Source organism: Tupaia chinensis, unplaced genomic scaffold, assembly GCF_000334495.1.
Source record: "Tupaia chinensis unplaced genomic scaffold, TupChi_1.0 Scaffold000215_1, whole genome shotgun sequence".
In the NCBI taxonomy this organism is placed as follows: Eukaryota; Metazoa; Chordata; class Mammalia; order Scandentia; family Tupaiidae; genus Tupaia; species Tupaia belangeri.
In genome coordinates this window covers 4601656-4614648 of record NW_006159690.1, presented here as the reverse complement: position 1 = coordinate 4614648, position 12993 = coordinate 4601656, and the positions used below count along the sequence as shown (strand labels likewise).

General features: G+C 41.6%; 1 non-coding gene across 1 annotated transcript; it reads left to right on the top strand.

Annotated features, from left to right (window-relative positions):
* Window positions 1-6387: 6387 nt before the first annotated feature.
* MIR101 (microRNA mir-101) lies at window positions 6388-6443 on the top strand. The gene has a single exon (NR_129396.1). It is a non-coding gene; the product is annotated as a microRNA mir-101 (primary transcript).
* Window positions 6444-12993: the final 6550 nt, after the last annotated feature.

Sequence of the window (12993 nt, the reverse complement as noted above, 5' to 3'; positions counted from 1 at the left end):
AGAGAATTTACAGCATTACTGTTACAGCACGTGAGACCTCATAGTGACTGTTCTGCAAATTTCCATGCAAGAGCTACTCAGAGAAGTCAGGAAAGTCCAGGGTTCTAGAAGGGCTAGCATTGTGTCATAGGGAGATTCGGGTACCCACATACCCTATTGCTGCTTTGGTAAAGCACTTCTGGACATAACGAAAATGTATTAGAAAATGACGTGTGGCACAGTAGTAGTTTTGACACCTGGTGGCATTTTAGTGATTCCACTTAACTGTCATCAACCTCCATTTATTTTGTCTTTTTTCTTTCCTTCATCTGCTCCGGGCATCCGTACATCCGGCCTCCACCAGTGGTAATTGGGCCTGTGAGATTGCTGACTTCTTTCCTCCAAAAAAGTACAATGCTGACATGAGTAGAGATAATGCTGTCTTTTGGGTTTTCTTTTGTCTAATGAGATTCAGTATTGGCACTGGAAGGGCTTTAAGAGCCATTTAGCATTATCCCCTCATTTTAAAAATGATAAATTGTCAAGTACCTTACCTAAGACCAGACGGAAACTAGAATTAAACATACTTTTGTTGAAAACTTGTTCAGAGGGTCCCTGAGAAGTGAAGAGGTTTATCAATTAATAAAATATGTGTTGAGTTTCACATGGTAAAATGACTCTGATGGGTGTTGGGAAGAAAACAGTGTCTGACTTTAGGAAGGGTACTGTTGGCTAGAGGAAGAAAGACCTAAATAGTGCCAAATTAAATTGCAGCGTGCAGTACAGCACTTAACGAGGGCAGTGCCACGGTGGCATATGTACAAGTAGAAGCGTGTTCATCTTATAGATGTAGGAATAGAAGCTTCGAGAATGTGGACGCTGCAGGAAAGTGGAGTGTAATTGCATTTCTGGAATAGCCCAGTGCTCTACAATTGAAGGTCAGTGCAAGAGTTTGGTATCGTCCCCTTTGGCTGTCCATTAAGGGAATTCAAACATCTAAGACCCAGCCTTTTTAAACAGCAGGGCTGCAGTAATGAGGAAATCAGAGGAGAATTGGAGACGGAAGGTTTTTAGAGATGGTTAGGGTAGATCACTGAAGTTAGCTAAGATATTGTTGACTAGTTATTCTAAAACAGTACAATACAGAGGTGAACTCAGAATAAAACTATCTTCTGAACTCAGAATAAAACTATCTTCTGGGCAAATTATGATATTTAAAATCCAGTGGGGAAATGCCATCTACACCAAAATCAGAAAGTAACAAAAAAAATAGCTGTGGAGTAGACCATTGGACTTTTTTTTTTTAAAGTGTGCTCAGTACATGTATGAAAGGAAAAGCGTCCCTATATAGAATATATTGCTCAGTCCAATTATTTCTTTAGCCTCCTGAATGCTTTTGGAACTAAAATCCCAATACGCATGAGGGAGAGTTTGCCATTCTCTGCTGTATTGTGTGTCCCTGCCTTTCACGATAAGGTTCTTCTCCATGTGCACCTGCTAAGGTTATGCAGATGAGGCCATTTAGAGGCCAGTGCTCAAAATGGGTGAAGCAGTGACACCCTTCTCTGTAATTACTCTTAGTTAATGCTCGAGAATTGGGGCTGACTGCACAAGGTGGTGGTCCTTGACTTTGTCTTGCCTCTTTTTTAAAGAAAGGATTTTTTTTTTTTCAAGTTTGCTTATTTCTTCAATGAGAGAGAGCAAGTGTGCATCGCCAATGGAGTCGCCATGCTGCATCCCACCCCTGGCCTTCAGTCAGTCCAGGGTCAGGCGCAGGGGATGCCCAGCATATGCAGGGAGGTCTCTGGACTTGACCTTGAACTGAGCTTTCCCATGTGGAATTACTTCACAGAACATCATGTTTTACAGCTGCATCAGTATGGCCCCCTTTCCTTACTTTTTCAGCCAATTTTTTCACAAATCTTGGGCACCAACTTACTTTTAAAAACTCAATATATCAAAGTTTTGCAGTAAAATGCAAGTTTATATTCTGTGTACTTCTGAGGAAGCAGTAGATAATGTTTGCATACATTTTGTTTACAATACGTGTTTATGACATCACAATGTGGTCACATTTGCACAGTTTACAGTGTTGTCACTGAGTTGGATTATTATTTTCAAGTTTGGGGGGAAATCACACTTGACTTAAAACCCCAGTGGATTTAAATGGAGCTCAACTGTAGTTTCAAAGTATTTCCAGATATTTTCCATTACAAGCGACTTCTTTCATGGTACCTCTAATTATTTAATATACAATTAGGTGTTTAATGAAGGGTTTAAAATCAATTCATAGAGGGGCTGGCAGGTGGCATGGTGGTTAAAGGCACTGGACTTCCACATGGCCAGTCGCAGTTCAAGTCCTGGACCTGGTGGCTTGCTTTCTCATTTGCCCTCTCTCTTTTTTGCTCTCTTTGATCAAACTGGAAAATAATAATAATAGTAAATAAAGTTAAAATAATTCTTAAAAAAACATCAGTTCATAGATAAGAGGATTATAACATGGTTTTGGTGTGTACATTTATTTGTACTTGACATTATTTAAGAGTAAGTTGTTTGGCATATCAATTTTCCATAAGCCCCTGCTTTCCTAGATAATATTTGATGTATACATCATGAAGAATTGTTCTTATTTATGATCTTTTTTTTTTTAAGTTTATTTATTCGTTTCTTCCATGAATAAGAGAGTGAGAGAGTGCCAGAGAGTGAGAGAGACCACATCCAGCAGGGTCCTGACACCATGATCCATCCCCCACCCCCCACCCTCATCTCACCCAGCCCCAGATTATGAGCATGTACTTCCTGGCATACTCAGAGGTCTCAGGGTAAGAACCTGGAAACTTCCAGGTTGCATTTTACCACTGACTCACCATCCAGCCCTCTTTTAACATAGAAGTGAGTTTGAAATAAGTTTGGTCTCTGGAAGAAAACATTTCGCATCACTATTTTCTTTCCCCCTTTTTTATTATGTATACTTTCTTCTTGTAGCATGAGTACTTAAGTCTCATGCTTTTAAATGAAAACAATTACGGACCAGCAGTTGGTGTAGTGGCTATGTTGCTGGACTCCCATGTAGTCGACCATGGTTCGAATCCCAGACCCAGTGGCTTAAACTCATGCAGGGTGCGTGTGTGTGTGTGCCCAAGATCCCAAGAGAAGAGTGGAGGAGAAGTGATTGCAGCGTGGCCATCTCCCCTGAAGGGTGATTTCTTGCCTTTTGTCTCTCTGTCTCCCTCTGTCTTTCTGGTGAGTGCACACATCCTATAGCAAAAACCTCTCCAAAAAAATTAAAACAATTAAATTTTTGTAATAAAAATATATTGAAAATAAATGTTTCTAATAGATTTAGTTTATCAAAAATGCTCATTTATAAACAGTAATTTATATCAAATAAAAAAGCAAAACTTTTTTTTAATTGCCAGAGGGCTCATGCACTCACTAGAGAGAAAAACAGAAAGAGAGAAAGTATCCCCCAGTGAAGGGGTTCTCATACCACAATTTCTTTTCCTCCACTATTTCATCCCCTCAGGGTTTGGGGCACATGTGCACACGCACCCGCCATGTTTCTCAAGTTGCCAGGGCCGGGACTCAGACCAGCATTCACCATGTGAGATCTGGCTCCCAAGTGCACTGTGCACTTTCATTTTTGAAGTATTTATTATTATTCGTAAAATGTCATTCTGAAAACATATTTCTTTTTCATGAAACTAATTTAGAATTAATTGAGAGAATATTAAGTAGCTGATTACAGAATTATGATAAGTGACTTTATTTTTAATTGCCAGACAGCACGTGCACTTGAGGAAGAAAGAGAGAGAGAGCACCACTCAATGGAGTATGTTCATGCCACAGTTCCTTCCCGTCTGTTTCTGTATCCTGCATGGGTTTGAGCATGCATGCACATACACCTGCTGTGTTTTACAAGCAGACAGGGCAGGGATCCACACTGTAGTCAGCCATGTGGACTCCCTTAACCACTGCGCTATGGGGCTGCCCTACGTTTTTATTATTATGCATGCTTGGCTTTTTTACCCTCCCTTAATGTGTGTACAGAAATAAATAAATATCTAAAATCCAGTGGGGAAATGCCATCTAGAGCAAAATCAGAAAGTAACAAAAAAATAACTGTGGAGTAGACCATTGGATTTAAAAAAAAAAAAAAATGTGCTCAGAACATGAATGAAGGGAAAAATGGTCCCTATAGGGTATATCGCTCAGTCCAATTATTTCTTTAGCCTGCTGTAGAAATAAATGAGAAAAATAAAAAAGGAAACATACTAAAAATATGAGTGGTATGAGTTTTGGTGATGGTTCTTAGAATTTATTTTGTCTTTGCAGTGCAGTGCAGACCTTTACTTTTGTATGCGTCATATTTAGCTACTCAGTTGCACTGATACTCAGTGCTGGTGAAGAACAGTCTGGTAACTGCTCAGTGTATCAGGATTATTTGTTACCACTCTTCTCTACCTCTAGTAGTGCAGTGTAAGTATTCATCTTCTGAAAGCCTACAGAAGTTTGTGGTCTGGATGTCTTAGGTGGTAATCTTGTTATCCCTTTTGTGAACCAGCTATCTAAAATTTTAGTCTAAAATAATCACAGTATCTGTTCATATAACAGATGTTTATAATTTGTGAAAACGTGCAGCTATTTCCAGGAACCTTAGGTTATGGGATCCAGCTGTTTTGTTTTGTTTTGTTTTGTTTTAATCTAATCTTCGTTGCCCTCTCGTGTTTCAGCTGTGTATTGCATCACTCAGAGACCTGGCCCTAGATGGTAGACAACCTCCTTAACTTTCAGCTATTTTTATGCTTTGGAGAATGCTTTAATTTGTGTGTAGGTGAATGATTTCCTTGTATATTATTTTTTTGAAGATAAGGTCATTTTCATAGTACGTAAAGTTAATAGTTGAGTTAGATTCACTGTACTCTCCTTTTTTCTCACTTCTGCTGTTATAAAGAAATGACTCATCTGTCTGAATTATTTGGAGCACAGTGCCAGTATCTAATCTGCATATAACGAGTATTTGAAATTGAGCAAATGCCTAATTGAAAACATAATTATTTTTAAGTATCTGTCAAGTTTCACTCATATTGAAATAACTTGAAACCTTATAACTAACATGGAAAAAACCCAAGTGAATCATGATTTTAATAAGTTGGTATTCTGACACCTGAATTCCAATTTCAGAATCTTCTTGTAGCTTTTATCAAAATTAAGTATCATCTCTTAAATGGCTTCAGGGTACATCTTAGAGGTACTGAAAATTTCAAAGCAAGTGATGAATATATGTTGATTTTTTAAAGAGGAGTCCCAAAGGTTGTCAACAGCTCTTACCACCATTGCTGTAGAATTGATGTACACTCACAGTGAAAAATATCCCACAGGTGTGCTAAATACTTAACATTAATGTCATCAATTTGAGTAATTCTTAGCACTCAGAGTAAAAGCAGGGAAAATCATTTCTTTATAATGTCGTGCATTTATTTTCAAAGTGTAGAACCCCACTAGTTTCTGAGTTACTAAGAAAAATTAAAATCTAAGCAAAATATTAATGTTTCCTTTTGTTTGTGCAAATTTTGTGAATTGAATATCCAGTGGATAAAGTTGGACAGCCAGGATGGGGCAGAGGGGGAAAAAAAAAACACATGCTGTTCAAATAATTTGATACGGATTTTAATTTCCATTTGCCTATAACTTACGTAATGCTCTCAAGTAAATTGTCTAACCTCTCTTAGATGTTTTGGTGTTTTCCTCCTATCTGTAAAACTGGGATACTGTATTGATACCTATTTCTGGAATCCTTTTTTGATGAATTAATGAATAATTCATTGCCAACTCTGTAGGGTTCTTGTGAAAACCACACGAAGAAACACATAGAAAATCACTAATGTGATGCAGAGGTGAAGTGTTACTGATAGACTGCCTCCTCTGATCATAAACACTTTGAAGACAGGGACTGTCTTATTTATCTTCATTTTCTGAACACATAGAAAAGGTCTTGGAACATAGTAGTCCCTCAGTAAATATTTATTGCACAAATGATTGACATCAGGAAGACACGGTCAGAGAATCCATGCATGCAAGAGAGATGTTGTAAAATGCAGCCGGAACAGTTCACTGTATGTATGCTGTATTATCAGAGCGAAAGCCTAATCACGCGGTGGTTCATCCTCATTAATATGTATAAATCGTGTGTTCGTCTTTCATGGTTATGTAATGCAACTGGGCCTTTTCATATTTCAGCCTCACCACTGGTTGGGTTCTAATCCTTCCTTTTCTTCTACCTCTTCATGTCTCCAACCAGAGGGGGTCTTTTAGTCCTTCGTCTCACGGGGAGCCTTCAAGGGAGGAATGCAGCCTCTTGGAAAGGATGCCGCTGACCGCCACAGAGACTGGCAGGCTGCCCTGGCTCAGTTATCACAGTGCTGATGCTGTCCATTCTAAAGGTACAGTACTGTGATAACTGAAGGATGGCAGCCATCTTGCCCTCCAGCAGAGGAGCCCCGTCGTCCCAGGAAGAAAGAGAAGGCCAAAGAAGACTAGGAATCAGGTGGCCAGAACTCTGTTACCATGCTCCTGTGTTGTACTTCTCCCAGGGCACAGGGAATGCCATTCCATCTCTCTCGGGCTTCTTTTATAATATGGAAATAAAACACGGGGTGGTTGTTTGCACGACAGCGATCGTGCTGAGTGAACATGTATTGAAATCTTCAGAACCTTTAGGAGACTGAGACTAGATGAGTACTAAGTGGGAATTAGTATTTCTAGATGGTCTTCAGAGAAATATATGTCATTTTATAAGTGTGAAAAGTAATGTAGCACTTGTTGCTACACTGTAAGATGTTCATAATAATTAAGTTCAACATGGGGAGAAAAGAAAACCTTACATATGGGACAGTATTTCTATTACTTCATGAATAAAATTATATCTTTTTACAAAAGGAGCAGAGAGGAACACGCCATGTTTCTTTTGGGTTATTTAGAATATAGTGTAATTCAAAATGTATTTATTGAATGTCCATGTTATTGCTGCTGCTGCTACCTTTTTTTTGGCTAATATATATATATATATATTAAGTTAGTTAGGTGCGTGCACTCAATGGAGAGAGAAGACAGAGAGTGAGAAATCACTCCTGGGAGTATGGCCACGCCGCAATCCCTTATCCATTCTCCTCTCAGGATCTTTGGGCATGCAGGCACGCACACACGATTTTCAAGCCACTGGGTCCAGAAAACCAGCTCAGTTGGTGGTGTGGGATTCAGATGCCTTAACCTCCACACCATTCACTTCCCCTCTCCCCTGCTGCTGTTACCTTGACATGAAAGTAAAATGTGAATTACTTTATTTGTATCAAGTAAATAAGGACCACTTTGCAATGATAGCCAGCACAAATCGATTTTGGGGATTTATAGCTCTAAATACCTTCAGCCTCCATTCTACTCTGGAGAGCCCTGCTGGGAGTGGAAGCGGGGGTTATCAGAAAACCCACATCCCGGGACCAGCAGTTGCGTAATGGCTATGTCCCTGGACTCCCGCGTAGTCCACCGCAGTTCACGTCCCAGACCCGGGGGCTTAAACTCACGCCGGGCGCGTGTGCGTGCATGCCCAAGATCCTGAGAGGAGAATGGAGGAGAAGGGATTGCGGCGTGGCCATCCCCCCTGGGGGGGTGATTTCTCGCTTTCTGTCTCTCTGTCTCTGTCTGTCTGGTGAGCGCACACGCCCTATAGCAAAAACCTCTCCCCAAAAAAGGAAAACCCACATCCCCTTTGCCAATCATCCCACTTTCATCCAGACTCCTAAGGACACTGTACACATGGAACAGCAGCAAACAAGAATCGAAGTGCGTGACTGTCACGTGTTAGATCATGATCCACTGCAAGACCCAGGTAATTCCACACCCCCTCTGACATCCAGGTTCCTGCTGACACTGTACATGTGGACAAATGAAAATCGAAGTACATGACTTTTTCATGTGTTAGATCTTGGTCCGCTGCAAGACTGAGGTAATTCCATACAGTGTGTATTTGAGCCTTGAAACCTCTTACCTCCTCCAAAACTCTCCTCTATCTGGGAAACCACCCTGTGGATAGCTGATTATGTAAGATCCCAAAGTGGTGACCCGTGTGCTAGGGAGAGAGCAGAAGCTGCTGAGGTTTGGCTGTATTTGAACTTTCCTACGACGGAGACAAGAGGGGCCAGGCAGGAGTAAATGCATGTGTTGCTTTCTGCCATACAGTGAGCTTTAGCCACTAGCCAACACCCTAGTCAGGTCTCAGACATGGTCCAATTGTATTAAGTCCTCCACTGGGACAGTATGAGGAGTGGGAACTATTGATAAAAGGAGTCTTTGTCCAGAGAGCTTCGATTCCATCCTGCTTTGTACTAGTTCTTAGGCATTTCTGGCCACTGTGTTTCTCTGCTGGTTCAGTTTTCTTCAACCTCTCTTCCCTCTTCTCCACCCAAACAGAAACCATTCCTAGTAGTGACCCTTGGAGAATGGTCTTGGCCCCAGCCTGTTCTCTGCACACACTAGCCCATTTTGACTTGTCCTCATGCATTCAGATTCTCTAAACTATGTACTGGGCTGTGATTTTGATTAATTACAGAGACATGACTCTGCCCAGTTATGTATTATTACCACCACTCCTGAAAGTCTTTGGAATTTCCTCTCGTAAACAGAAAAGGGATTTCTGACAAATCCTGGAAGAAACCCTAAGAAGGGAAAGTTCTGGGATTGGTGAATCTGCAAGTAATTTGAAACACTCCTAATTTTTAGTGTTTTAGCAGGTGGAAAAAATGCTTCGAGGAGAAAAGTGTTGTGTAATCATTGGCCTCAGTGAGGATTTCACCACCTTTCCTCATCTTCCTGTTGTGCCCGTTACTAGTTCTACAAAAATGCATCAGGTTTTATACTTACCTGACCTTGACCCCAGAAACCACATACATACAGTCCAGTGGGGTGTTGCAGAGCTGAGTGTTGGGTCTAGTTTGGAATCATGTCTGTGATCTATGGATGGAGCCTTGTAGGGTCCCGTTTCCTGCAAATGGGGAAGCTGAGGCTGAGTGTGGAGGAGGTCCAGAAGAGCCTAGGTCTGGAGGTCTTTGGCTTCTTTGAAGTGGTTCATATGTAGGTTCAGTGAGAGGTGGTGCAGGAGGAATCCGAGCGGTGTTTTCCCACTGCCTTGGTTAGAATATACACACACGCGTGGCCGTATTCATTGCATTCTTCAGTTTAGGTATGTGAGAATGGAGAGGAAGTAAATATAGAGGTACCATATTCAGAAGTTCCACCCAAAATAAGTAAAAGAAGGTATTCTCAGGTAAAAGTATCCCAAGTGTCCATTGGGAAATGAGTGGACAAACAAAGTTGTATGTATATGTGGTAGATTATAATCCAGCTCTAAAGAGGAAGGGAAGTCTGTAACAGGATGACACTTGCAGCTGTTGTACTGTGCGACGTGAAATAAGCCAGATACAAAAGGACAAGTACTGTATGATTCCATTCCTATGGGGTTCCTGGAGTAGCCAAAGTTGCAAAGTAGAATGGTGGTTGCCAGGGGCTGAAGGGAGGGGGAGATGGGGTTAGTGTTTAATGAATCAGAGCTTTATTTAGGTGAGTTAAAATTGAGGAGATGGATAATGAAGGTTGTACAATATGACCATACTTTTATGCCACAGAAATGCACATCCGAAAGTGGTAGATTTGGCCACCAGGTGACATAGTGGTTATCTTATATGCCTGACTGTGGTTCCAGTCCCAGACCTGATAGCTTGGCAAACACACCAGGCACATGCACATGCACACCCAGAATCCCAAGAGGAGAATGGAGGAGAAGGAATTGAGGTGTGTGATCATTCCCCTTCCTCCTCGCCCCACCTCCCCAAAGCAAGTGCATGTATCCTAGAGCAAATTAAAAATTAAAACATAATGATGTTTTTATGCAGCTAAAGTAATCTGTAGACTCTTAAATACATTTCCAGAGTTTCGGACATAACTCCAAATGAGGGTACTAAAAACAAATGTGAAAGAAGCCGGGACAAGAAATCAGATGATGTGGCACCTTTTGCAGCTGAGGTTGATCAGCTTCTTTAAAGGGACATTCCCTAGCTTGCTATCATGACAAGTCTTCCTACTTGTTTTATGTTTAATTTAAAAATAAAGGAAGAAAATCATAGAACCTGGAAATGGCAATACCTTAAAGGGAGATCATAAAATATGATAAAGTGGAATTCACATCATCGAAATGGCATCAAGCAAGCTGATTGTATCATGCTTTATGCGTCTAGACTGTTACTGTACTTTTATTTTCTATGAGATTATGGGGAGATATATAATGCTATGTGGAAAGAAGTAGAAAACTGTCTTTACAAACGAAAATTCCAGGAAGATCATTTAGACTCTCATTGCTTGATTTTTTTTTCACTTTGAAAATGAGTCCCTTTGGACTGGGAATATCATGGGGTCAATTGAGGGTAGCTGTCTACAGCACTTAGCAGAGAAGACTTCAGAGGCCGCATCCAGGCTGTGCAGGAAGGAGTGCTATGGCCGCTTTGTCAGGTCTCCTGGTGGTCAGCTAGCCGCATCCGCTGTGGGCATTGCACTGAGGAGCGGGTCCATGTGTGCTGCCCTCTGTTAGGTGTAGAGGTTTAGATCCCCTGGGAAGGCGGAAATTCTCAAAGTTAATTTGATAAGGACTGAATTTCTGGAAAGCTGTATCATTGGGAATATAGACACCCTTGTGGGGAGGGCATCATGGATTTTTTATTACAAAAAGTCTATTGTTCGGGATCAGCAGTTGCATAATGCCTATGTCGCTGGACTCCCATGTAGTCAACTGCGGTTGAGTCTCAGAACCTGTAGCTTAAACTCATGCTGGGTAAGTGTACGTGCGTGCCCAAGATCCCAAGAGGAAAATGAAGGGATTGCAGCATGGCCACCCCCCTGGGGGGTGATTCTCACTTTCTGTCTGTCTCTTTCTGGTGAGCGCATGTGCCCTATAGCAAAAACTTCTCAAAAAGAAGAAGTCTCTTGTGTATAGTATATTTCTAGACAGAAGGACTCTTCCTTTCTATGTGTTTTGTTTTGTTTTTGCTATAGAGCATGTACACACCAGGGAGAGAGAGGGGAAAATGAGAAATCACCCCAAAGGTCATGCTGCAATTCCTTCTATTCTAGGGATTTGGGCACTCACACGTGCCCAGAGTGTTTTTCAAGCCACTGGGTCCAGGACTCCCGCTGTACAGTCAGCCATGTGCTTCCACCAGCCTTAATCTCTGTGCCACCTGCTGGCCCCTCATTTGCTTATCATCACTTGCTGCTTTCTGTTTAAAGAAAACAAAAAATTTCAGCACGCCTACCAGACCTCAAACCTTTTATTATTATTATTATCATTATTATTTTTAGGTTTTTGCCATAGGGTGTGCTTGCGAGAAAGAGAGAAAAAGTGAGAAATCACCCCTGATGGAATGACCCATTCTGCGGTCTCTTCTCCATTCTCTTCTAGGGATTTTGGACACGCACACATGCACCCCACCATGTTTTAAGCCACCATGTTCAGGACTCGAACTGTGGTCAACCATGTAGGAATTCAATGCCTTAACCCTGTTGGCCTCTGAAATCATTCCATAAAATTTGCCACTCTTTAATAAATGCATTTTGACCAATCTCTTGGATAATTTATGAATGTATAAAATTTTGTTTAAGCCATTGGATCACATAGCTAGAAGAGGCTTTTCTTTTTTCCTTTTATTTGCTTTAATTGAGGGATTATTTGCTTGAGATCAGTCAATATTTGTTGAGCACCATTTTATCTTCATTCAAATCCTCAGTAGAAGAGTTTTCCACATTTTAATTGAAGAATCTGAGGAGGCTCACAGGCCCCAAACCACACAGCTAATAAGTGGTAGAGCAGGGGTGTGAGTCCAAGAAAAAAAGTAAAAAATTAAAAGTAGAACTTTGCTTTTGAGTGTTGATTAGTAGAAAAATAATTAAACTCAGAATGTATAAAATTGCTTTAAAATGTAACCACCATGCACACTGCCTCCAGACTCATCCATTCTCACCTTTTCTGATCCCTTCTTCATAGCTTAGCTAGAATTACCTTTTTATTCTTTTATTTTTTTTAGAAGTTTTTGCTATAGGGTGCTCACCAGACAGAGAGAGAGAGAGAGAGAGAAAGCGAGAAATCACTCCCCAGGGGGGATGGCCACACTGCAATTCCTTCTCCATTTTCCTCTCGGGATCTTGGGCACGCACACACATGCGCCCGGCGTGAGTTTAAGCCACCGGGTCCGGGATGCGAACCATGGTCGACTGCGTGGGAGTCCAGCGACATAGCCATTACGCTAACCGCTGGTCCCAAGAATTACCTTTTTAAAATGAAAATTTGGAACCAATAGGTGGTGCAGTGGATAAGGCACTGGGCTCGCACATGGCTGCTGTTGGAGTCCTGGACCTGGTACGTTGAAAATCATGCTAGGCATATGTGCGTGCGTGTCCAAAATCCCAGGAGAATGGAGGAAAAGGGGTCATGGCATGGCCATCTACCCTAGGGGGTGATTTCTCACTTTCTGTCTCTCTGTCTCTCTCTATCTTCCTGGCAAGCAAAAACCTTAAAAAAAGAAGAAGAAAATGTGACCATGGCACCCGTTTGTTTAGAAAGTCTGATGGCATCTTCTACTCTAATGATGCTCCCTGAGGCCCTGGATGTTCTGGTTCTCGCCTGTGTCTCAGGTCCCATCCCTTGTGCCCAGGTGACTAGCCTGTCCTTGGTCCAGAAAATCAAGCCCCTCTCCCCATCAGGCGTGTTTCTTTCTGCCTGGGACTCCCTTACCATCCGCATGACCTTTTTTTTTTTTTTTTTTTTAAAGAGGTCCTTGCTATAGGGTGCGTGCGCTCGCCAGATAGACAGAGAGAGACAGAAAGTGAGAAATCACCCGCCCAGGGGGGATGGCCACACCACAATCCCTTCTCCTCCATTCTCCTCTCGGGATCTTGGGCACTCACACATGCGTA